Source organism: Nycticebus coucang, chromosome 10 (assembly GCF_027406575.1).
Source record: "Nycticebus coucang isolate mNycCou1 chromosome 10, mNycCou1.pri, whole genome shotgun sequence".
In the NCBI taxonomy this organism is placed as follows: Eukaryota; Metazoa; Chordata; class Mammalia; order Primates; family Lorisidae; genus Nycticebus; species Nycticebus coucang.
In genome coordinates this window covers 71,622,789-71,645,860 of record NC_069789.1, presented here as the reverse complement: position 1 = coordinate 71,645,860, position 23,072 = coordinate 71,622,789, and positions in this window count along the sequence as shown.

The window sequence follows — 23,072 nt, the reverse complement described above, 5'->3', positions numbered from 1 at the left end:
ATTTATCTAAAAGAAAAGAATCAAGAGTTCAGATAACTCTATAACCAGAAAATATAAAATCCAAAACAAAATAAGGAATGTAGAGTCATATCTTTTTTTTTTTTTTTTTTTTGGCCAGGGCTGGGTTTGAACCTGCCACCTTTGGCATATGGGGCCAGTGCCCTACTCCTTTGAGCCACAGGCGCCACCCTGTAGAGTTGTATCTAAATAGAATGATGACAAAATTGAAAAGTAAATAAAATTTATAATATGAAATTGGATCAAAAATGAAGGAGAGTTTTAATAATACACACAATAAAAATTTAAGTTGAAATTATTAAATGGATACAAGATGCACATTTTATATTTACAAAGTTTAAAGTAACTAAGAGTGTAATTGTTCATTTTTTCTTTTTTGAAAGAGTCTCACTCAGTTGCCCAAGCTAGAGGGCCTTGACATTAGTTCACTTCACAGCAACCTCAAACTCCTAGGTTCTAGCCATCATCCTTCCTCAGCCTTCTGAGTAGCTGGGATTCCAGGTGTCCAACAGAGATGGGGTTTCCTCTTCCTATGGCTGGTCTCAAACTACTGTTTTCAAGGGATCCTCCCACCTTGGGCTCACAGAGTGCTAGGATTATAGGCATGAGCCACCTTCCCTAGCCACAACTGTGGAATGTTTATATCAGGATTCCCAGAATTATAAGAAAAGGGGGTGTTTATTTTAAAACATTGCATAAGTCATCTAATATAATGAAATTATAACTAAGAATACAGAAAATTATGTTAATGCAATACATTAATCTAATGTGTATCAATAGATATAATATTAACTAAAATGAAGTTTATTATACTTACTTTTTTCTTTTTCTTCTTTCTTTCTTTCTTTCTTTCTTATTTTTGAAACAGTCTCAAGCTGTTGCCTTAGGTAGAGTGCTGTGGAATCACAGCTCACGGCAACCTCAAACTCTTAAATTTAAACAATTCGCTTGCCTCAGCCTCCAAAGGTGCTGGGACTACAGGTGCCTGCCACAAAACCCAGTTATTTATTGGTTGTAGCTGTCATTGTCGTTGGGCAGGCCTGGGCTGGATTCAGACCCGCCAGCTCTGGTGTATGTGACTGGCACCCTAATCCCTGAGCTACAGGCACTGAACCTACTATAGTTATTTTCTAACACCTGTGTAAAATTTGTTAAAAAGAAGAACCAAATTCTAAGTTCCAAAATAAGTTTATGAAACATAGAAAGGTGCTCATTCCGCTAACAGTCTATTAGGTTGAATGCAGTGTTTTTTTGCTCTTTATAATACCAAATGGCTTTCCTTTATTTTCACTTTTACTACAAACACATATACCCCTATTATTTATGTAATTGATACTTGCATTATAAGAAGAAAAATGGGACTCTTGGAAGTGGCAAAATAATAAAAGAACTGTTTTTCCCAGAAGGATATTACCTTTCCTGATTTGACTGCTTTCTTTTAAGGCATAATAGGTACCACCGTGGGCTTTATTAAAAGATGTCATTTAGATATACAAAGTTAGCTCTATTATTTTGATTTAAAAAATGTATTTTTGGACCTTTTGCATAAAGAATTTAGTAGTGAACAAAATAATGATTACTAAGAGTACTAAATCTCAACAGTACTTTCACAACTTAATTCATGATCTCTAAAGGAGTAGAATAATATTGGGGAAACCTGGCTCCCCCACATGATGTTTGGTGCAGAACCATATCTGAATAAAACTATTTTTTCAGGAAGTTGTGTAACATCATAATTAACAACTCAATGGAGCTCTTGTCAACGTAGGTACAAAGTAATTCTGAATAACAAAATTGATAAACACAGAACCTAGTTACAACAAAAGCTAAATTTGCTTAACAAATTTATTTTGCTCTGAGTATATATAGCAAAATAAGTTTTCTTAGAAATGACAAAAAGGGAGCTTTCTCTGTTTGTTTTTGTTTTATTTTTACCCTAATTTTACACATTTGTTTTTTGCATAATTTGAGTGTATAAACGCGATTAATTTAGCTTGTTCCATCATAGAAATGTGACATATGGAAATGTTTAGATTCATTCCTTAAAGAAAGATTAAAAGTATTTAAAACTCCCAATAAATTAAAATAAACTTCCAAAGTTGATAAAAAGGTTATACTTAAAAAATCAACATTTGGAAAACAGAAGTAACCAATTTTATGTAATGCAAACATTAACTCAAAATAACACTGGAGCACCTTATAAGTTACAAAAAATATAGAAAGTTTAAGGTCTTGGAGATTAAAATGAAAGCTTAAAAACTTGGAAGAGACCAAGAATTTGTGTGTGCAGTTTCTTTTAAAAGATGAAATTTATGTTCAATAATACTTTTGAATGTTTTAACTCAAGGAATTGGAATGAAAATGAATTGAAATAAAATATTGTTAAACAACTTTATTTTTATTACGTTACCTTAAAATAGGTATGATTATTATTATAACATAATTAAATCACCATTTATATTTCCTTAATATTGGTTTTTGGTTGGGCTCCCTAATTACATTATCTGCTGCTCAAATGGAGGGCATTTGCACCTGTGCTTTGGAAGTAAGTCTATTAATATATATGGATTAAAGAGACACATAGGTGAACAGTATTAACTAATTACCTAAATTTCTTATGAGTTCCTAAATAAAAAAAAAATATGCAACATAGAATTAAAAAATCTATGATAACATTTATTGGGGTAAATATTATCTGTTAGGCTTTGTACTATGTGATCTTTGTTAATCTTCAAAAATATCTTGAAAAAATTATTATCTGCATTTTTCTTGACATAGAGTTAAGTGTCCTACCAGTACTAATTTATGATTTTTGTAATTTAAAGTTTATTTACATGACCGCTATGAAAATGATCCCTTCCATTTAACATTCTTTCAATGTTAACAGGTAGAATGGGTCACACAACGTGATATGGAAACGCTGAGTTATGATACATTGTCAAATACAACCACATGAATTACTAGATACCTCTCAAGTTCAGAGGGGTTTAAAAAGTAGCAAAATGCATGTTTAGAATTGGTTAAATATAGCATTATCTCTATTAATTTTGAATGAATGAAGAAAGAGAGCCCTTATGTTTTGCCCTGGGAAAATGTATAAGAATAAATGTTGACATTTTTATTTCTAATATTCTTCCTTTTATAAAATTTTACTTATCTGCTGTACAAATGCCTTTTCCTTTTCTCCGTGAAAATCATCTCACTAGGATACTATGTTACTGTAAGCACCAAGTTAACTCTATTTTGTTAAAACTAACTTCATCTTGTTTCTCAGCCACATACCAAAGGCATAAGGCAACCTGCTTCCTCCCCCGCTCCCATCCTTTCCCCATGATCCGTGCCCTTGCACAATGTCTGCTCCAAGCAATAGCAACTCTATCCCAGATAGCCAAGGATAAATACTGCACAGTCCCCTAAACTCCCATCAGCTTTCCCCAACAGGTCACCTCACACCCCTCCCTTTTTTCCTTTCTATACCTTAAAAACCTCCCTCCTTTTCGAATTGGGGCTTCTCTGCTCTCCTGCTGTGCCAGGAACAGGAAGCCCAGGCTCGAGTTTGTAAATAAACAACCTCTTGCTTTTGCATTGGACTTGGTCTCCGGGTGATTTATGTGGGGGATCCCATGACTTGGGCACAACATTTGTGGGCTTATCCGGGATAACCCCCCAAAATCACTAAGTGCCTACTCTGGAGGTGAGTGTGTGTGTGCTGGCATTTGTCTTGTCCTGTTCTGTGTTGGTTCCAATTGTTAAATCTATAGTCAGGATGTGGAATCCCTGGCAGAGTAGAAGAGGGGATGCTCCGTGGATGGGGGACTGGTATGTGGAACCCCCAGTCCCTGGTCAAGAAGACCACGAAGAGGTGATCCTTCTGGTTGAGAGACAAGGTGGGTCGTAATGCCAGACAGGGTTACACTGTCGTCTCATTTTCAGTTTTGCCTGAAAACCCGCAAGGGTAGGCTTCTGTCTTCTGCAGGAATCTTGGGTGTTATTTGTTCTGTCTGTGTCTGTGTTTTATTATATTTGGAGGGCGACATGGGACAGACGCAGATGACCCCCCTCTCCCTAACTTTGAATCATTTCCAAGACTTCAAAGACAAAGCCCGAGAGTACAGCTTTAATGTGTCCAGAGGTAAACTTGTGTTTTTTTGCAGAAATGAATGGCCAGCGTAGCACGTCAGATGGCCACTACAGGGTACTTTTCATCTCTCCATTATCTTTCAGGTCAAAGATGTAATCTATCGATCTGGGACGGGGCCCCTGGACCAGATCCCATATAAAACTGCTTGGTAGGACCTCCTGGAGAACCTGCCATAGTGGTTAAAACCCCTCCTTCCTGCATCAGGCAAGGAAGTAGCTAAACTCCTAGCCTTGAAAAAGAAAAAGGAGAAGTCCCCTGAACCCACTGCCCCTTCCCCTGTCCTCCAAGGAGGAACTGATCCAGAAGTGCTCTTCCCCCCTCCCTACCAACCCTCATCTCGGGAGGCACCTGTTCCTCAGAGTCCTCAGAGTCCACCAGGCAGCGAGGCCACTCCAGCCCTAGGTGCAGAGGGTAGCCACTGGAGCCCACCTCACACCCGCCATAGAGCCCTGTGCTATCTGACGGCAGACTCCACAGTATTGCCTCTCCTGGCAGCAGGCCCCCCTGATGGAGCAAACCCCCCTAATCAGCCGAACCACTATTGGCCCTTTGCCACAAGTGATCTCTATAACTGGAAAATGCAGAACCCTAAGTCCTCCGAAAAACCTACTGCCTTGATTGACCTCTTAGATTCAATTCTTTTTACCCACCAGCCTACCTGAGACAATTGTCACCAACTGTTACAGGTTCTTTTCACCAATGAGGAAGGGAACCGTATCTTGGCTGAGGCCAGGAAGGCTGTTGAGGACGCAGATGGAATTCCCACCACCAACCAGGCTCTCATCGATGCCGCTTTTCCTCTTACTCACCCCGATTTGGACTTTAATACGGGAACAGGTCAGGTAAGACTCCAAGTCTACCACCAGACTCTAATAAGGGGTCTCCGTAAAGTGGCTAGAAAGCCGACTAATTTGGCCAGGGTAGGTAATGTACAGCAGGAAAAGGCAGAATCCCCAGCAGCTTTCTTAGAAAGAATTATGGAGTCACACCCCTAGACCTTGAAGCTGAGGAGAATAGAGCAGCAGTTGTCATGTTCTTTGTTAATCAGTCAGCTCCAGACACTAAGTGCAAGCGGCAGAGAATAGATAGACTGGGTAAGAAGTCTTTGCAGGATCTCCTACTAGTTGCTGAAAGAGTCTACAATAACCATGAAACCCCCAAAGGAAAGCAAACGAAGGTGGCTAAAAGACAGACCCAGTGTTTAGCCAGCATCCTCTTGGCCTCCATGGCTGTGGCCTCAGACGCAAGAAACAGGTGGCTGCGCTGACTGGTGGCAGGAGGTAAGGAGAGCTCCCCAGGTGGGAGCTCCAGAAAGACCAGTGTGCCTATTGTAAGGAACATGGACACTTGGCCCAGGAGTGCCCCCCAAAACCACCTCCCAGACCATCATGTCCCCACTTAGTGCCAGTCTTAGAACTGAGCAGACTCGAAGGGCAGGGGGGGTTAGGGCTTGCCATCCCACCCTGAGCCCCGGGTAACTCTCAGAGTGGAAGGGACCCCAATTACTTTCCTGGTAGATACTGGAGCCCAGCATTCCATCCTGACACGGGACCACAGCCCTATGGATGCCAAGAAATCATGAGGCCAGGGGCCACAGGCATCAAACAATATTCATGGACTACCCAAAGAACCGTGGACTTAGGCATGGGCTGGGTATCTCACGTGTTCATGATTATCCCAGAGTGCCCCTACCCTCTCCTTGGGTGAGACCTCCTAACTAAAGTAGGTGCTCATATCATCTTCAAAGATGAAGGACCCCTTGTCACAGACCAGTATGGGAGTCCCATACGAATACTCACCCTACAACTTGAAGATGAGTACAGACTGCATCAGCAGCAGCCTGAGGGCCATCAGCCGACAGATGTCACTGTATGGCTGAAAACCTACCCACTTGCCTGGGCTGAGACTGGAGGAATGGGGCTAGGTGCCCACCAACCACCAGTCATCATAGAGCTCAAGCTAATGGCTGAACCCGTATGAGTACGGCAGTATCCCATGTCTCAAGAGGTCCAGCAGGGCATCACACCTCACATCCTGAGGCTTTTTAAGACCAGGATACTAGTGCCCTGTCAATCTGCATGAAACACTCCCCTGTTGCCTGTAAAAAAGTCACTGAGTAATGACTATAGATCAGTCCAGGACCTAAGAGAGGTCAAAAAGCAGGTACTAGACATCCACCCCACCATCCCAAACCCTTATACACTATTAAGTGCTCTCACCCCTGATAAAGTATTGTACACTGTTCTCGACTTAAAAGATGCTTTCTTCAGCCTCCCGCTAGCCCCCCAGTGCCAGGCAATGTTTGCTTTTGAGTGGAACGATGAAGAACAAGGGATCCATGGTCAACTTACCTGGACCTGTCTGCCACAAGGGTTTAAGAACTCCCCCACCACCTTCAATGAAGCCCCACACAAGGACTGAGTGCATACCAGCAGCAGCACCCTCACCTGACTCTTTTACAGTATGTAGATGACATTCTGATCGCAGCCGAGACAGAAGCAGAATGCCACCAAGGCACCCAGGACTTCCTGACTGCACTAGGAGCTCTGGCGTACCGGACCTCTGCCAAGAAGGCTCAGATTTGTTAACAAACTGTGAGTTATCTGGGGTACATCCTTAAAGATGGCCAGCGGTGGCTGTCCCAGGCAAGAAAAAAACAGTTCCGAAAATCCCTCCACAGACCACACAGGGAGGAGTGCGAGAGTTACTTCGGTAAGCCGGGTTCCGCCTCTGTGGATTCCGGGGTTCGCGGAGATAGCAAAGCTCCTCTATGAAGCCACCCGGGACAGCCTGCCTTTCCAGTGAAGTGCAGAACAAGAAAGAGCCTTCCAGGCCCTGACACGAGCCTTGATCTTGGCCCCGGCCCTAGGACTCCCAGATATTACCAAGCCCTTTCATCTGTATGTATCTACAGATACAGATGCATCTTTGAACACAAAGGCATAGCAAAAGGGGTGCTTGCTCAATCACTTGGTCCCTAGACCTGGCGGGTCACCTACCTGTCAAAGAAACTAGACCCTGTAGTGGTAGGCTGGCCCCCATGCCTACACATCATTGCAGCTACTGCATTGCTGGTTAAAGACGCAGACAAATTAACTTTAGGGCAAGAACTGTTGATCATGACCCCTCATGCCATTGACGGAGTCCTCAAACAGCCACCAGATCAATGGGTTAGCAATGCCCCACTCACCCACTACCAGGGCCTTCTGCTGAACCCCCCACGAATCCGATTCCTACCAAAGACCTCTCTCAATCTGGCAACCCTACTGTGAATCTGACCCTAAACGCCCCCCTCCATGACTGTGTTGATATCCTAGCCCAGGTTCATAGCGTATGCAAGGACCTTACGTATCAGCCCCTCCCTGATGTGGAGGCCACCTGGTACACAGATTGGAGCAGCTTCATACAAGACGGATGCAGGTATGCAGGAGCAGCAGTGGTGTCTGAGACCGAGACTGTATGGGCAGAGCCCCTCCCAGCTGGGACTTCAACACAAACGGCTGAGCTCATAGGTCTAACACAAGCCATGACCCTGGGGAAAGGCCTAAACCTTAACATCTATACCGATAGCTGATATGCCTTCACCACTGCCCACATACACGGGGCAATTTACCAGCAGAGAGGACTCCTTATGGCGGAGGGAAAGACTATCAAAAATAAAAATGAAATACTCGACCTCCTAAAGGCCTTATGGCTTCCCCAGAAACTACCATCATTCATTGCCCTGGCCATCAACAGGGCGACTCCCCTGTAGCCAGAGGCAGCCGGCGGGCCGACCAGGTCACCAAGACTATAGCCACTTCGGCTATCCAAAAACTTCCTATTACTACATTGCCAGACCCTGGACCCCCAACACTTCCACAATCCCCAGAGTATACTCTGGAGGACCTAAAATGGATAAAGCAAATCCCACAAGCCCACTCCCCCGAGAAGTACAAGGGATGGTATGTCACCTGTGATGGCAAAGCGCTTGTGCCAGCAAAACTAGGACAGGAAATCCTCCATAGGATCCATTCATCCACTCACCTAGGGTCACGCAAGATGAAAGACTTGCTGCGCCATGCCAACATCAAAATACAAAACCAGAATACTAAAATTGATGAAGTCGTAGCTTCATGCAAAGTATGTATTGTGACTAACAGTGTATCTAGCTCCCACAATCCAGGGTCCAGAGAGCGTGGGACGGAGCCAGGTATGTACTGGGAAGTGGACTTTACTGAAGTTAAGCCAGGTAAATATGGGTACAAATATCTCCTTGTTTTCGTAGATACATTCTCAGGATGGGTAGAAGCATTTCCGACCAGAAATGAGACTGCGCAGGTAGTAGCAAAGAAAATACTGGAAGATATAATGCCTGGGTTTGGGATTTCTTTTTTTTTTTTTTATAGTAATAATATATTTATTCAACACATTATATTCAGACTATAACATTTTTTTTTTTTTTTGGTGTTCTAGTAGTTTGTTCAATTTTATTTTTTTCCCTTTATATATATATTTTTTTTATTGTTGGGGATTCATTGAGGGTACAATAAGCCAGGTTACACTGACTGCAATTGTTAGGTAAAGTCCCTCTTGCAATCATGTCTTGCCCCCATAAAGTGTGACACACACCAAGGCCCCACCCCCCTCCCTCCGTCCCTCTTTCTGCTTCCCCCCCCAACCTTAATTGTCATTAATTGTCCTCATATCAAAATTGAGTACATAGGATTCATGCTTCTCCATTCTTGTGATGCTTTACTAAGAATAATGTCTTCCACTTCCATCCAGGTTAATACGAAGGATGAAAAGTCTCCATATTTTTAATGGCTGAATAGTATTCCATGGTATACATATACCACAGCTTGTTAATCCATTCCTGGGTTGGTGGGCATTTAGGCTGTTTCCACATTTTGGCAATTGTAAATTGAGCTGCAATAAACAGTCTAGTACAAGTGTCCTTATGATAAAAGGATTTTTTTTTCCTTCTGGGTAGAAGCCCAGTAATGGGATTGCAGGATCAAATGGGAGGTCTAGCTTGAGTGCTTTGAGGTTTCTCCATACTTCCTTCCAGAAAGGTTGTACTAGTTTGCAGTCCCACCAGCAGTGTAAAAGTGTTCCCTTCTCTCCACATCCACGCCGGCATCTGCAGTTTTGAGATTTTGTGATGTGGGCCATTTTCACTGGGGTTAGATGATATCTCAGGGTTGTTTTGATTTGCATTTCTCTAATATATAGAGATGATGAACATTTTCTCATGTGTTTGTTAGCCATTCGTCTGTCATCTTTAGAGAAGGTTCTATTCATGTCTCTTGCCCATTGATATATGGGATTGTTGGCTTTTTTCATGTGGATTAATTTGAGTTCTCTATAGATCCTAGTTATCAAGGTTTGGGATTTCTAATCGATAGGATCAGATAACGGCCCAGCTTTTACTTCTCAGGTAGTGCAGAGTCTAGCAGAAGCCCCGGGGACTAATTGGAAATTGCATTGTGCCTATCAACCTCAAAGTTCAGGGCAGGTAGAGCAGATGAACCACACCCTAAAACAGACCTTGACTAAATTAATCGTGGAGACAGGCGGTGACTGGGTGTCTCTCCTCCCCTTTGCCCTGTACAGGGTGCGAAACTCACCCTACCTTATAGGAAAAACTCCCTGTGAAATTCTCTTTGGAAAGCAACCCCCTATAGTCCCTAAATTGCATTACAATGCCCTTACTTTAAAGGGTCCTGATCTTAAAGCTTGGAAAGATTATGCAGTAACTTTACATTTTTATCAAAAGGCACAATGAGCTGATTAGGAGAGGCTTATAGCCCTCTACAGCTCAGGACCTGTCCTTGACCCACACGCTTTCGGGCCTGGAGACTGGGTGCATGTGAAAAGTCACCAACAAGAAATGCTGGAGCCCTGGTGGAAATGCCCGTACACCATGGTCCTCGTTACTCCCACCGCATTCAAGGTTGACAGCATCACCTCCTGGATACATCACATGCACATTCGCCTAGCTGACCCGTTAGCCATCAAAGAAGACTCCACACCCCAGTGGAAACTCTGACGGGACCCTAATAACCCACTGAGGCTCAAACTGCAGAAATGCCAGGATCCCTGATGCCACCATATTTGTACCACTTACTGACTTATTCTGCCTTGCTGATTATACCCCTCACTGCTAGCCCTCATCATCCCATTAAGATAACGTGGCTAGTTACTGATGCTAGCACAGGGACAGTGCTCAACCAGACCTCTGGAGTTCATCCTAAGGGTACTTGGTTCCCAGAGCTCTTAGTCGACTTATATGATCTGGTAGGAATTAGACCCTGCCCCTCAGGGTGGCAGTCATATTTGTCCGGAAATACTCTAACCAAGTACTTTTATGTCTGCCCCAGTCACCTTCCTAATAAGTGTGGAGGAGCAAGTTCATATTTCTGTAACTCATGGAACTGTGTTTCCACCAGGCAATTATGGTGGAACCCCCCCCCCAAGACAAGGAGACTTGATACAAGTAAAGAGGAAGGGTGTTTGGAGAAGGCACACCTGTGCAGGAGGCCTCAAACCTAACACAGTTACTATCACCTTTAAGGAGAAAGGAAAGTGAATGCTGATTGGGAACTCGGCAAATGGTGGGGCGTGAGACTGTACAATGGGCATGGTGCAGAGCCAGCTAATGTTTTCCAACTCAAAATCTTATACAGCCCTATTAATAATAAGCCTGCTACAGTGGGCCCCAATATAGTGCTTAAGCCTCCCCCTGTAATCACCGCTAAGCTCTGTGACTCCCCTGACTCCCCGGACCAAGCATTCAGTTCCCAAAGTCTGATTCTAAACCCCACACCTGTGCCTATCACAGATCCCGATCCACTTTGGAAATTGGTCATTGCTACATACCAAGTCTTAAATATTTCCAGACCAGACCTTACTAAGTCCTGTTGTTTATGTGTAGAAGCCAGACCCCCATACTATGAGGGAATTGCCCTAATAAGCAAACCTAAGATCAGCTCCCAGGCTCGCGACTGCCATTGGCAACAGTCTAAGCCCCAAGTCACCCTACAGTCCATTATAGGACAAGGAACCTGTATAGGTCAGACACCCCCCCCCCCAATACCAACATCTATGTAATCAAACTCTCACCTGGGATGGGACTGGATATATAATTCCCACCAACAATTCCTGGTGGGCTTGCTCAACAGGGCTCACCCCGTGTCTACATGGGGCAGTCCTTGATTTAACCCGGGGCTTTTGTGTCTTAGTGCAGCTCATCCCCAAGCTGATCTATCACTCAGAGGAGGACTTGTATCAGGCATACGAGTCAGCTGCAGGCACACTTACAAGAACCAAGAGAGAACCAGTCACAGCAATAACTCTAGCCATGCTCATGGGACTAAGTGTAGCAGGAGCAGGCACAGGAATCTCCTCCTTAGGCCTACAAGACAAGAACTATGGAGCTCTGTGTGCTGCAATAGACTTAGACATAGAAAGAATAGAAAACTCCATTTCCCACCTTCAAGAGTCCCTAACTTCCCTCTCTGAAGTAGTATTCCAAAATAGGCGGGGGCTAGACTTACTGTTCCTTCAGTAAGGTGGATTATGCGTAGCCCTAGGAGACAAATGCTGTTTTTATACTGACCACTCAGGAGTAATCAAACAGCCCATGGCGTTAGTAAGAGAAGTTCTCCGCAAAAGAAAACTCGAGCAGGAGTAGTCTCAGAGCTGGTATGAATCTTTGTTCAGCAAGTCACCCTGGCTCACAACTTTAATTTCAACCATAGCAGGCCCACTTGTAATCCTATTACTACTATTAACTTTTGGCCCCTGCATAATTAATAAATTACTGGCTTTCATCTGAGCTAGAATTAATACTGTTCAATTAATGGTCTTATGGGCACAGTATACCCCCCTCAACACTGAATGCACCAGCAATGGCATTGAGCTAGGGCTCGTAAAACGCATTGAAGACCCATGATTGGATCTTCTAGGCACAAGAAAAGGGGGGTATGTAAAGACCAAGTTAACTCCATTTTGTTAAAACTAACTTCATCTTGTCCCTCAGCCTTCATTTTGCAGCTTCATACCAAAGGCATTAGGCAACCTGCTTCCTCTTCTGCCCCCGTCATTGCCCCATGATCCGTGTCCTTGCACATCGTCTGCTCCAAGTGATAGCAACACTCTCCCAGACAGCCAAGGACAAATACTACTCAGTCCCCTAAACTCCCTATCAGCTCGCCCCAGCAGCTCACCTCACACCCCCTCCCTTTTTTCCTTTCTGTACCCTTAAAACCTCCCTCCTTTTCAAGATCAGGGCTTCTCTGCTCTCCTGCTGTGCCAGGACCAGGAAGCTCAGGCTTGAGTTTGTAAATAAATAACCTCTTGCTTTTGCATCGGACTTGGTCTCCAGATGATTTATGTGGGGGATCCCGCAAATTGGGCACATTACTACTCAAGATTTGTACTCAAGATTAGAAATGATGGTAGCTAAGAAATATTGTAGGGTGAAGATAAAAAAAATGAATGAATTTGAAATCAATTTATAAAGTGTAGTGGTAGAAATTGAGTATAGATAAGACATAGTTTTAATTATTTGATTCATGAAAGTGATTGTGCCTTTCCATTTTATCTGAACTAACAGCAAAGTAGTTTTCTTTCCCTCAGTTTATACAGAAGCACAAACACTGCCTTTAAGTTCATGTGTTTCACGGAAGTACTGAGTACATTGGATACTTTTTCCTTCATTCTTGAGATACTTTACTCAGGAGCATATGTTCCAGTTCCTTCCATGTAAACATGAAAGAGGTACAGTCTCTTATCTTTTTTAAGGCTGCATAGTATTCCAAGGTATACATATACCACAATTTATTAATCCATTCATGGGTCAATGGGCGCTCAGGCTTCTTCCATGACTTGGCTATTATGAATTGAGCTGCAATGAATGACTTAAAAAAAAAAAAAGTTCATGTGTTTCTTTGTTTCTTTTTATTCCATGTATCCAAATTAGGCCATACACATTGACATTCGAAAGATTCCTTACACATCTGTTTTATTTTATTTGTCTTTCTTCATATGAGTGTATCTAATAATGAAATGTAGGCATTTAAAAATGTATACATTTTATCCCTTATTACTACCCTTCCTCTCCTGATTAGTCTAATATCTCTCTATTTGAAACCATGTAAAAATTGTAATGGGTAGGTCTCTATTTTTTATTGCAAATACATAAGAATTTCTAATAAACACATACTTAATGTTTTCCATTATTCTTAAAATGATACTGACCAATATAAAAGTCAAGAAAAAATATAAAGTTTTTACTAGTAGTAGAGATTACTTATGTCTTATTTAGGTAATTAAATACAAAAAAGAAAGAAATTGCACAAGGAATTTGAAACCACACTGTAAACGGAAGATGTACCATAACTTTTTTAAAGGATATATTAATAATTATATAATAGCAAGAGGAAACTGAGGTGAATAAAACAAATGTTTCATTATTTTAACCTTAAATGAAACTTATACTTCATGAGGAAATAAATAATGAAAAGAATACTATGTGAGATTTTATTAAGTTTAATTCCTCAGTTTCACTATTTTAAACATTATATTTTCTTTGGTATTGCTTGTTTCAAAAAGTTGTTTACATCACATTTCATATATTACATTTTAGAAAAAAATATTATTAACATAGATAAAATTGTTCTCAATGAACAGTTCTTACATCAATATCCCAAAGTTTCCAGCTCTCAATATTTCATAATTATTTACTACTTAAACTAAATTGTATGCTTTATGTGTTAGTCTCCTAGAGAGACTATTTTCTTTGAAAAAGTAAAATATCCCAAGGCTATGCACCACATTCACATAATTATACTAATGAAGCTGAGTTTCCTAATGCATTCCTAACACATTATAAAATCAATTCCTGACTACTGTCTGCCTTCAAATGAGCAACTGTTTTTCATAGCTATAGGGCAATTCAGACAAAAATAATACATATTATAGGAACTGGCCAAAACTTGATAGTGAATCTTCATAATTTTACAAATTTCCCACTGTTCTCTAGGAAATCTCTACTCCCAGGTAATGTTGAAAAAGAATAAAAAGAAAAGTTAAGGATTCTTTCCACTGGAATGAATTAGAAATGGAGATTTTTGTTTTCTTCTCATGTTGTTTGACAAATGTTAATTTTGTATTTATGTTTAAGCATTGCTGTAACTCATGCTATTATCTTTCAATGATGTAAGTTAAATTCGGGTCAAGCTGTCATAGTCACAAATACAACACAAGTAATCAAGAGGAACAGGTAATCACTGTCCTGCTACATAGCCAGGAACATATATAAAAGCAAGCTATTTAGTCAGGAAAGTTCATAGGCTAGTTCAGCAAAGACAAACAGGAGCAAGACTTCAACATGCATTCTTTAAACTCTTCATGGACACTAATCAATCCAAGGACTGAGATGGGTTTAAAGAACATAAATTGATTAACACCTTATCTCTGCCTGAAGACATTTATAATTTACCAAGGGTGTACGTGTCCTCCATGTACAGGTAAGCAAAAATGTTCCAGATTTCTGTAAATAAGTGACTTCATGAAGCATCACTAATGAGAAACAATTCTGTCCTCCTATCCCAGAGCAAAAATATCTTGATCTCTGCACCTGCACTATCTGCACATGTGACTTTCTTAGATAAATTATAGAGGTTCCCTGAAACAAAGGGGTTTTAACCTGGCCAGAGCCTGCTAAACAACAAAGACAAGTACAATAACCACAACAAAAGAATAGCTACTTGGGAGGCTGAAGGAAGAGAATAGCTTAAGCCCCAAAGTTAGAGGTGCTGTGAGCTGTGACACTATGCTACAACACTAACGAGAGTGACATAGTGAGACTGTCTAAAAAAAAAAAAAAAGAAAGAAAGAAAGAAAAAGAAGGAAGAATTCTGTAGTGAATCTTGAGGCTGATTTAAATAGGACCAGAGATATCAGAGATAGCTCTCTCTTGAATAAAGTTGTATGTGAACATCTCTAAGAAATTAAAAATGAAAGAAAAATATACTAATCTTAACCAAATTAACATTGTTGTACAATAGCAACTTTATAAATTTTCACATTAGTAATACTTAGGAATACATGGCTATTGTGATGATAACAAATATGAGAAGAATATTGCAAGAAAGTGGAAGTATTACTTTTTAACTTCCCCCTACACACACACACACACAAGCTGCTGCTTTATTTTGCAGAGTTAAAAATGGATACAATGGATACTTTGTCTTAGAATTAGAAGATCTCAGTTAAAACCCTCCATCTAGCCTTTGCAGAATGTTAGAATTTTGGCAAGCAAGTTTGGAGCCTCAATTTCCTGATCAACAACATGTAAATAATTATGCATAACTCATTGGAAGTGTTGCCCAAATTTAGGGAGATAATGAATGACAAGGAGTACTTAGCCACTGCCTGATGCCTACAATCACTGAGGGAATCTATGGGACTGGGGAGCTAAGATGAATATTGAGAAGGAAAAAAATAGCCTTTCCAACAGTATCTCAGCCTTACAAACTTTGTTTTCTCTTGCTATTGTAACAAATTACCATAAACATAGTGGTTAAAACAACACAAATATATTGTGTTATAGAATTTAGAAACCTAAAAATGGCTCTCATTGGCTTAAAATCAAGGTGTATTCCTTCCTGCAGGCTCCAGAGAGGAAACATTTCATTGCTATTTTCAGCTTCCAGAGACTGACCACAATCTGTGGTTCATTGTCCCAGTCTTCCATTCTCCAAGCCAGAAAAATTGACCTGAGTCCTTATGTTACCATTTCTGTGGTTCTCTCTTCTGCTACCCTCTTCTACGTAAGCACATCCAGATCTTGCAAGATAATCTCCCTATTTTTTAGACCAGTTTATGAGCAATCAATTTAATCCACCATCGCTGGTCATGTACAATACAGATGTCAGGGATTAGTGTGTGGCCCCCACTGGGAAGTTATTATTCTGTACATCATAACTCATCTGGATTCAGTGAATTTGAATTTGTAATACTCTTGGTACACAAGAGAGAAGAAATTCTACAACTCCTGCTGAACTTGAACTGAGATCCAAGTAGTAGGGAATTGCAAAATCATACACAGAGGGGAATAAATAATTATTACTATTATTTTTTGAGACAAAGTCTTTGTCTGTGGTTCTGGGTAGAGTGTTGTGTCATAACTCACAGCACCCTCAAACTCTTGGCCTTGAGCAAACCTCTTCCTTCAGATAATGCGCCAGCTCACATGTCACTGTCTGTGAGATAAGTTTTAGCCAATAAACAGATAAATGTAGTAAAACACCCTCCCTGCTCACCTGACCCTCAATGACACTTTGCTTACCTGAAGATAAAGGAAATATCAAAAGGAAGATATTTTGATGAAATTTGGGACATTAAGAGTAATATGACAGTCTGGATGGCCATTCCAGAAAAAAAGAATTCTAAAATTGTTTTAAGGGTGGACTAGGCTCTAGCATCAGCACAAAGCTTCCCAAGGGGAATACTTCAAAGATGACCATAGTGATATTCAGCAATGAGAACTTTTTCGTGAACTTGTCAGACCTCATATTTGAGAAGAAACCTAAAGAAAGTGACAGAGGAGAGGACAACAATCACAGATGCCTCAGTGTGGGAGCATGTCACCTATACATGGTAGAATGAGGAGATCTCATGGCTGGAGCAGAGTGATCTGGGAAGATGTAGGGGAAACTGTGCCCTGACTCCCTCATACTAAGATGTTTTCACTTAAATCTGTTTTCTGCATACTGTGATCTTTAGCGTAAACTTGTTTTCTGTCTAAGAGACCTAGAAAGTCTCCAAAATGGTATATGAGAAGTGTGCGTGCACAGCCAGAAGCCTAGCCTCCAAGAGGGAGTGCATTCATTTCATGTGACAATACCAGGCCAAACGGTTATGGTAAAGATTCTCCAGACTCCAAATGTCACTTGACCTCAGAAGCAAGGACTTACTTAAGGTTTGTGATTTTGCAAGAATAAGTTGGAGAATATGTTCCAGCTCCATCCATGTAAACATGAAAGAGGTAAAGTCTCCATCTTTCTTTAAGGCTGCATAATATTCCATGGTGTACATGTACCACAATTTGCTAGTCCATTCGTGGGTCGATGGGCACTTGGGTTTCTTCTCAGGAATGGAAGAAAAAGTATCCAATGTACTCAGCCCTACTATGAAGCTAAATTATAGCTTTCACATGAAGGCTATAACCCAACTATAGCACAAGACTATGAGGAAACGGCCAAGGAAGGGGAAGGGAGGGAAGAGATTAGGGTGGAGGGAGGGTAATGGGTGGGGCCACACATAGGATTCATCTTAGAATGTGTACAGGTGAAACTTACTAAAGGCAGAATACAAATGTCTACATATAATAACTAAGCAAATGCCATGAAGGCTATGTTGAACAGTTTGATGAGAATATTTCAGATTGTATATGAAACCAGCACATTGTAACCCCTTGATTGCACTAATGTACACAGCTATGATTTAACAATAAAAAAAAAATGTTCCATTCAACCAAAAAAGACAGCAAAAAAAAAAAAAAAAAGAATAAGTTGGTACATGTTTTCTACTGTTTTTCACATCCTTCCTTTTACTGCTGATTTTTTGATAATAAATTTTAACCACTTCTCCCTGCATTATGATAATCAATATGGCCCTGAGGTTTGATCAGTAGGACTCCATCAGCGCTCCTCGGTGTTCTACACATAATCCGTGTCAGTCTCTTTCCTCACGTCTAAATCCCTTCAGGGAGAGACAAATTGGCAGAAGATACTGGAAAGATAAGAAGGCCAAGGATATATAGATATTGGTACACTTGGTAAGGACATTGGCTTTCCAGTGGAGAATGAACAGCAGTTGAAAGGTTTGAGCAAAAGTACAGCGAATTCTACACTATTAAGAATTAAAATCTGCAAATATTAAAATTCATATCCTCTATCAACAAACAAAAATCTCATATGCAACTAATAGCAATTGTCTGGCTAATTTTGGAATCTCCAATATTTTTTATTTCAGATACTCATTAAGAAAAATGATAGTGTGATAATATAAAAAATGAATATATGAAAAATTACAAAAACCAAACTATCAAAAATGAATATCTTGCATTTAAGTTATGAGATATAATAAAAATACGTTTCTCAGTCACTATAGACTATATTATGCTGCAGAAACAAACAATGAAAAATGTTAGGGCCTTAAAGCAATGAATAAGTATTTACTTTTTGTATGCTATTTCTGACATGAGTGGATAAAGGCTCTTTTCCAAGCCTTCATTCTAATACTGTATAAGATGAACTTGACATAATTTGAAATGTGACCAGTTGTCAATTGCAAAGTGAGAGGAAAAAAAGCTTAATTGTGCAATGTGTTTCAAGATTTTCTAAGAAGCTTTACCGTTTATAATTTATGTTTTATCGTTCAAATCAAAGCATCAATCTGTAATTCATTCCAAGAGGTAGGGAGAGTCAATCAATTCTACCACATGCAATAAAAAGAATGAAAATAGGTGAGGAAGAGCACTACATCACAACTGCAAAGCAGGGAATTTAACGTGATCAATCTATATGTACTAACATCAAATGTTAGTCACTATGTACTATTAAGTTATATGAATACATGATAATAAACTAACACAATTGAGCAACATAAACACATGCATAAGTAAATAAATTGTAGACAGATTCTATGGAATAAAAGATTGGTACCATTTTGAATACTTCTGAAAAAAGAGTGACTTGTTTGTTAATACCATACCTCTCAAAAGTATTTTATTTCTTGGATTGTGTGTTGGATTTGTGTAAATTTATGTCACTAAACAAGATCACATATATTTTCTTCTGTATGTTCTTTTAGGACTTTTATAGTTTTTCATGTTATATTTAAGCCTATGGTTCATTTTGACAATCATACATGGGTACTATCTTTACAAGGAGACAATTTTATTTTGTCCCTTTCAATATGTATAGTTTTAACTTATTTTTCTTTTCTTATTTCACTAGCAAAGACATTGAGTACAATGTTAAAAAGAGGAGGAGGAAGAGAAAGGGCATCCTTGTCTTATTACCAACCTTAATCACCATTAAATATGACACTAACTGTAGCATTTTATACTTTTGTTTGTAAGGCTAAAGGAGTTCTCACTATATTCCTCATTTATTGAGAGATTATTTTTATCAATAGTGAGCACTAATTTTTCAAATGATTTTTCTTCATCTATTGATATACTCATTTATCATATCATTGATCTTAGTTTGTAATTAATTAGATTGATACATTTTTGAAAACATAAACAGTGTTACATCCTATGATGATTCCACTTGGTTGTGATAGCTAATTTTTTTGTTGTATTGCAGTATTCTATTTGCTAATGTTGCACTAAGGATTTTACATTTTTCATTTTATTTATTTATTTTTTTTGTCACTGAAAGGATTTTACATCTGTGATCATGAGAGGTATTGGTATGTAGTTTCATGTAATTTATTTATCTGATTTTGGTATTATGGTAATGCTGTCCACATTAAAAAATTTAGAAGTTGCTCCCTTTGGTTTTATTTTCTGAAAGACATTATGGATAATAAGCATTCTTTTGCATTAAATTTTGGAGAAAATTCACTGGTGAAACTATTTGTGCCTTATGTTTTCATTTGGAAATTTGTTCTTAATTAACCTATTTAATACATGTAGGGCTATTTAGATTTACTGTTTATCCTTGAGTTAGTCTTTGGTATTTTTTATCCTCCACTGAATCAGTCATTTTTATCTATGTTACTAAATATGTGGGCATAGAGCTAGGCCTAGTATTACCTTATTGTCCTTGTAATTTCCATTGATCAGAAGATCCTGCCTCTCTTTCTGATATTGCTAATTTGTTGTGTTTATTTGTTCCCATTCTTGTTAGTGTGGCTAGAGTCTCAACAATTACACTGATTTTCACCAATGATTCACTTTTGGTTTTATCAATTTTTCTCTATTGCTATTTCTGCTTTTTTGTCATTGCTTTCTGTTATTTTATTTTTTTTCAATTTTTTCTTTTCTTTTAATTTTCCTTTTTTCTACATGCTTGGGGAGAAATCTCCAACTCTTATTCTGAATTTTCTAAGCAGATGATTTTATTTTATTATTATTATTTTTTATTGTTAAATCATAGCTTTGTACATTAGTGCAATCAAGGGGTATAATGTGCTGGTTTCATATACAATCTGAAATATTCTCATCAAACTGTTCAACGTAGCCTTCATGGCTTTTTCTTAGTTATTGTATGTAGACATTTCTATTCTGCCTTTAGTAAGTTTGGCCTGTACCCATTCTAAGATGCACTGTAGGTATAGCCCTGCTCATAACCCTCCCTCTACCCTAACCACCCCCTCCCTTCCCTCTCTTGGCCCTTTCCTCATAGTCTTGTGCTATAGTTGGGTTATAGCCTTCATGTGAAAGCTATAATTTAGCTTCATAGTAGGGCTGAGTGCATTGGATACTTTTTCTTCCATTCCAGAGATACTTTGCTAAGAAGAATATGTTCCAGCTCCATCCATGTAAACATGAAAGAGGTAAAGTCTCCATCTTTCTTTAAGGCTGCATAATATTCCATGGTATACGTGTACCACAATTTGCTAGTCCATTCGTAGGTCGATGGGCACTTGGGCTTCTTCCATGACTTAGCAATTATGAATTGGGCTGCAATGAATATTCTGGTACAGATGTCTTTGTTATAATGTGATTTTTGGTCTTCTGGGGATAAACCTAGAAAAGGAATTATAGGATCGAAAGGCAGGTCTATTTTTAGGTCTCTAAGTATTCTCCAAACATCCTTCCAGAAGGAATGTATTAGTGTGCATTCCCACCAGCAGTGTAGAAGTGTGCCCTTTTCTCCACATCCACACCAACAACTCTGGTTTTGGGATTTTGTTATGAGGGCTACTCTTACTGGGGTTAGGTGATATTGCAAAGTAGTTTTGATTTGCATTTCTCTGATGATTAAGGATGATAATCTTTTTTTCATGTGTTTGTAGATCATGCATCTGTCTTCTTTAAAGAAATTTCTCTTCAAGTCCCTTGCCCACCCTGAGAAGGGATCACGTGTTCTTTTATTGCTAATACGTTTGCATTCTCTGCGGATTTTGGTTACATTATTGGAGGTATAACCTGCAAATATTTTCTCCCATTCTGAGGGCTGTCTGCTTGCTTTACTTACTATGTTCTTGGCTGTGCAGAAGCATTTTGGTTTGATCAGGTCCCAGTAGTGTATTTTTGATACTGCTTCAATTGCCTGGGGAGGCCTCCTCATAAAATATTCACCCAGGCCGATTCCTTCAAGAGTTTTCCCTGTACTTTCTTCAAGTATTTTTATAGTTTCATGTCTTAAGTTTAAATCTTTTATCCAGTGATAGTCTTAGTTAATGGTGAAAGGTGTGGGTCCCATTTCAATCTTCTACAGGTTGCCAGCCAGTTCACAAAGCACCATTTGTTAAATAGAGAATATTTTCCCCATTGAATGTTTTAAATTGGCTTGTTAAAGATCAAATAACGGTAAGTAGCTGGATCCATCTCTTGATTCTCTATTCTGTTCCAGACATCTACTTCTCTGTTTTTGTGCCAATACCATGCTGTTTTGATCACTATCGATTTATAGTACAGTCTCACATCTGGTACATGATTCCACCTGCTGTGTTTTTGTTGCTGAGCAATTTTTTGACTATTTGAGGTTTTTTTCTGATTCCATATAAAGGGAAGTATTATTTTTTCAAGATCTTTAAAATATGACAATGGAGGTTTAATAGGAATTGCATTAAAATTATATATTGCTTTGGGTAGTATAGACATTTTAACAATATTGATTCTACCCAGCCATGAGCATGTATGTTTCTTCATTTGTTAAGATCTTCAGCTATTTCTTTTCTTAAAGTTTCATAGTTCTCTTTGCAGAGATCTTTCATGTCCTTTGTTAGGTACACTCCCAAATATTTCATCTTCTTTGGCACTACTGTGAAAGGAATAGAGTCCTTGACTGTTTTTTTCGGCTTGGTTATTGTTGGTATATATAAAGACTACAGATTTATGGGTGTTGATTTTGTAGCCTGAGACATTGCTGTATTCCTTGATCACTTCTAAAAGTTTTATAGTAGAAACCCTTGTGTTTTCCAGATATACGATCATATCATCTGTGAAGAGCAAAAGTTTGATCTCTTATGACCCTATGTGGATACCCTTGATCATTTTTTCTTCCTGAATTGCAATGGCTAAAACTTCCATTATAATGTTTAAGAGCAATGGAGACAATAGGCAACCTTGCCTGGTTCCTGATCTAAGTGGAAATGATTTCAATTTAACTCCATTCAATATGATATTGGCTGTGAGTTTGCTGTAGATGGCCTCTATTAGTTTAAGAAATGTCCCTTCTGGGGCGGCGCCTGTGGCTCAGCGGGTAGGGCACCGGCCCCATATGCCAAGGGTGGCGGGTTCAAACCCAGCCCCGGCCAAACTGCAACAACAACAAAAAAAAATAGCCAGGCGTTGTGGCGGGCGCCTGTAGTCCCAGCTACTTGGGAGGCTGAGTCTAGAGAATTGCCTAAGCCCAAGGATTTGGAGGTTGCTGTGAGCTGTGTGACGCCATGGCACTCTACCGAGGGCGATAAAGTGAGACTCTGTCTCTACAAAAAAAAAAAAAAAAAAGAAATGTCCCTTCTATACCAATTTTCTTAAGTGTTCTGATCATGAAGGGATGCTGGATATTATCAAAAGCTTTTTCTGCATCCATTGAAAGAATCATATGGTCCTTATTTTTTAGTTTGTTTATGTGCTGAATTACATTTATAGATTTACGTATATTGAACCAGCCTTGAAACCCTGGGATAAATCCCACTTAGTCATTGTGTATAATTTTTTGATGTGTTGTTGGATTCT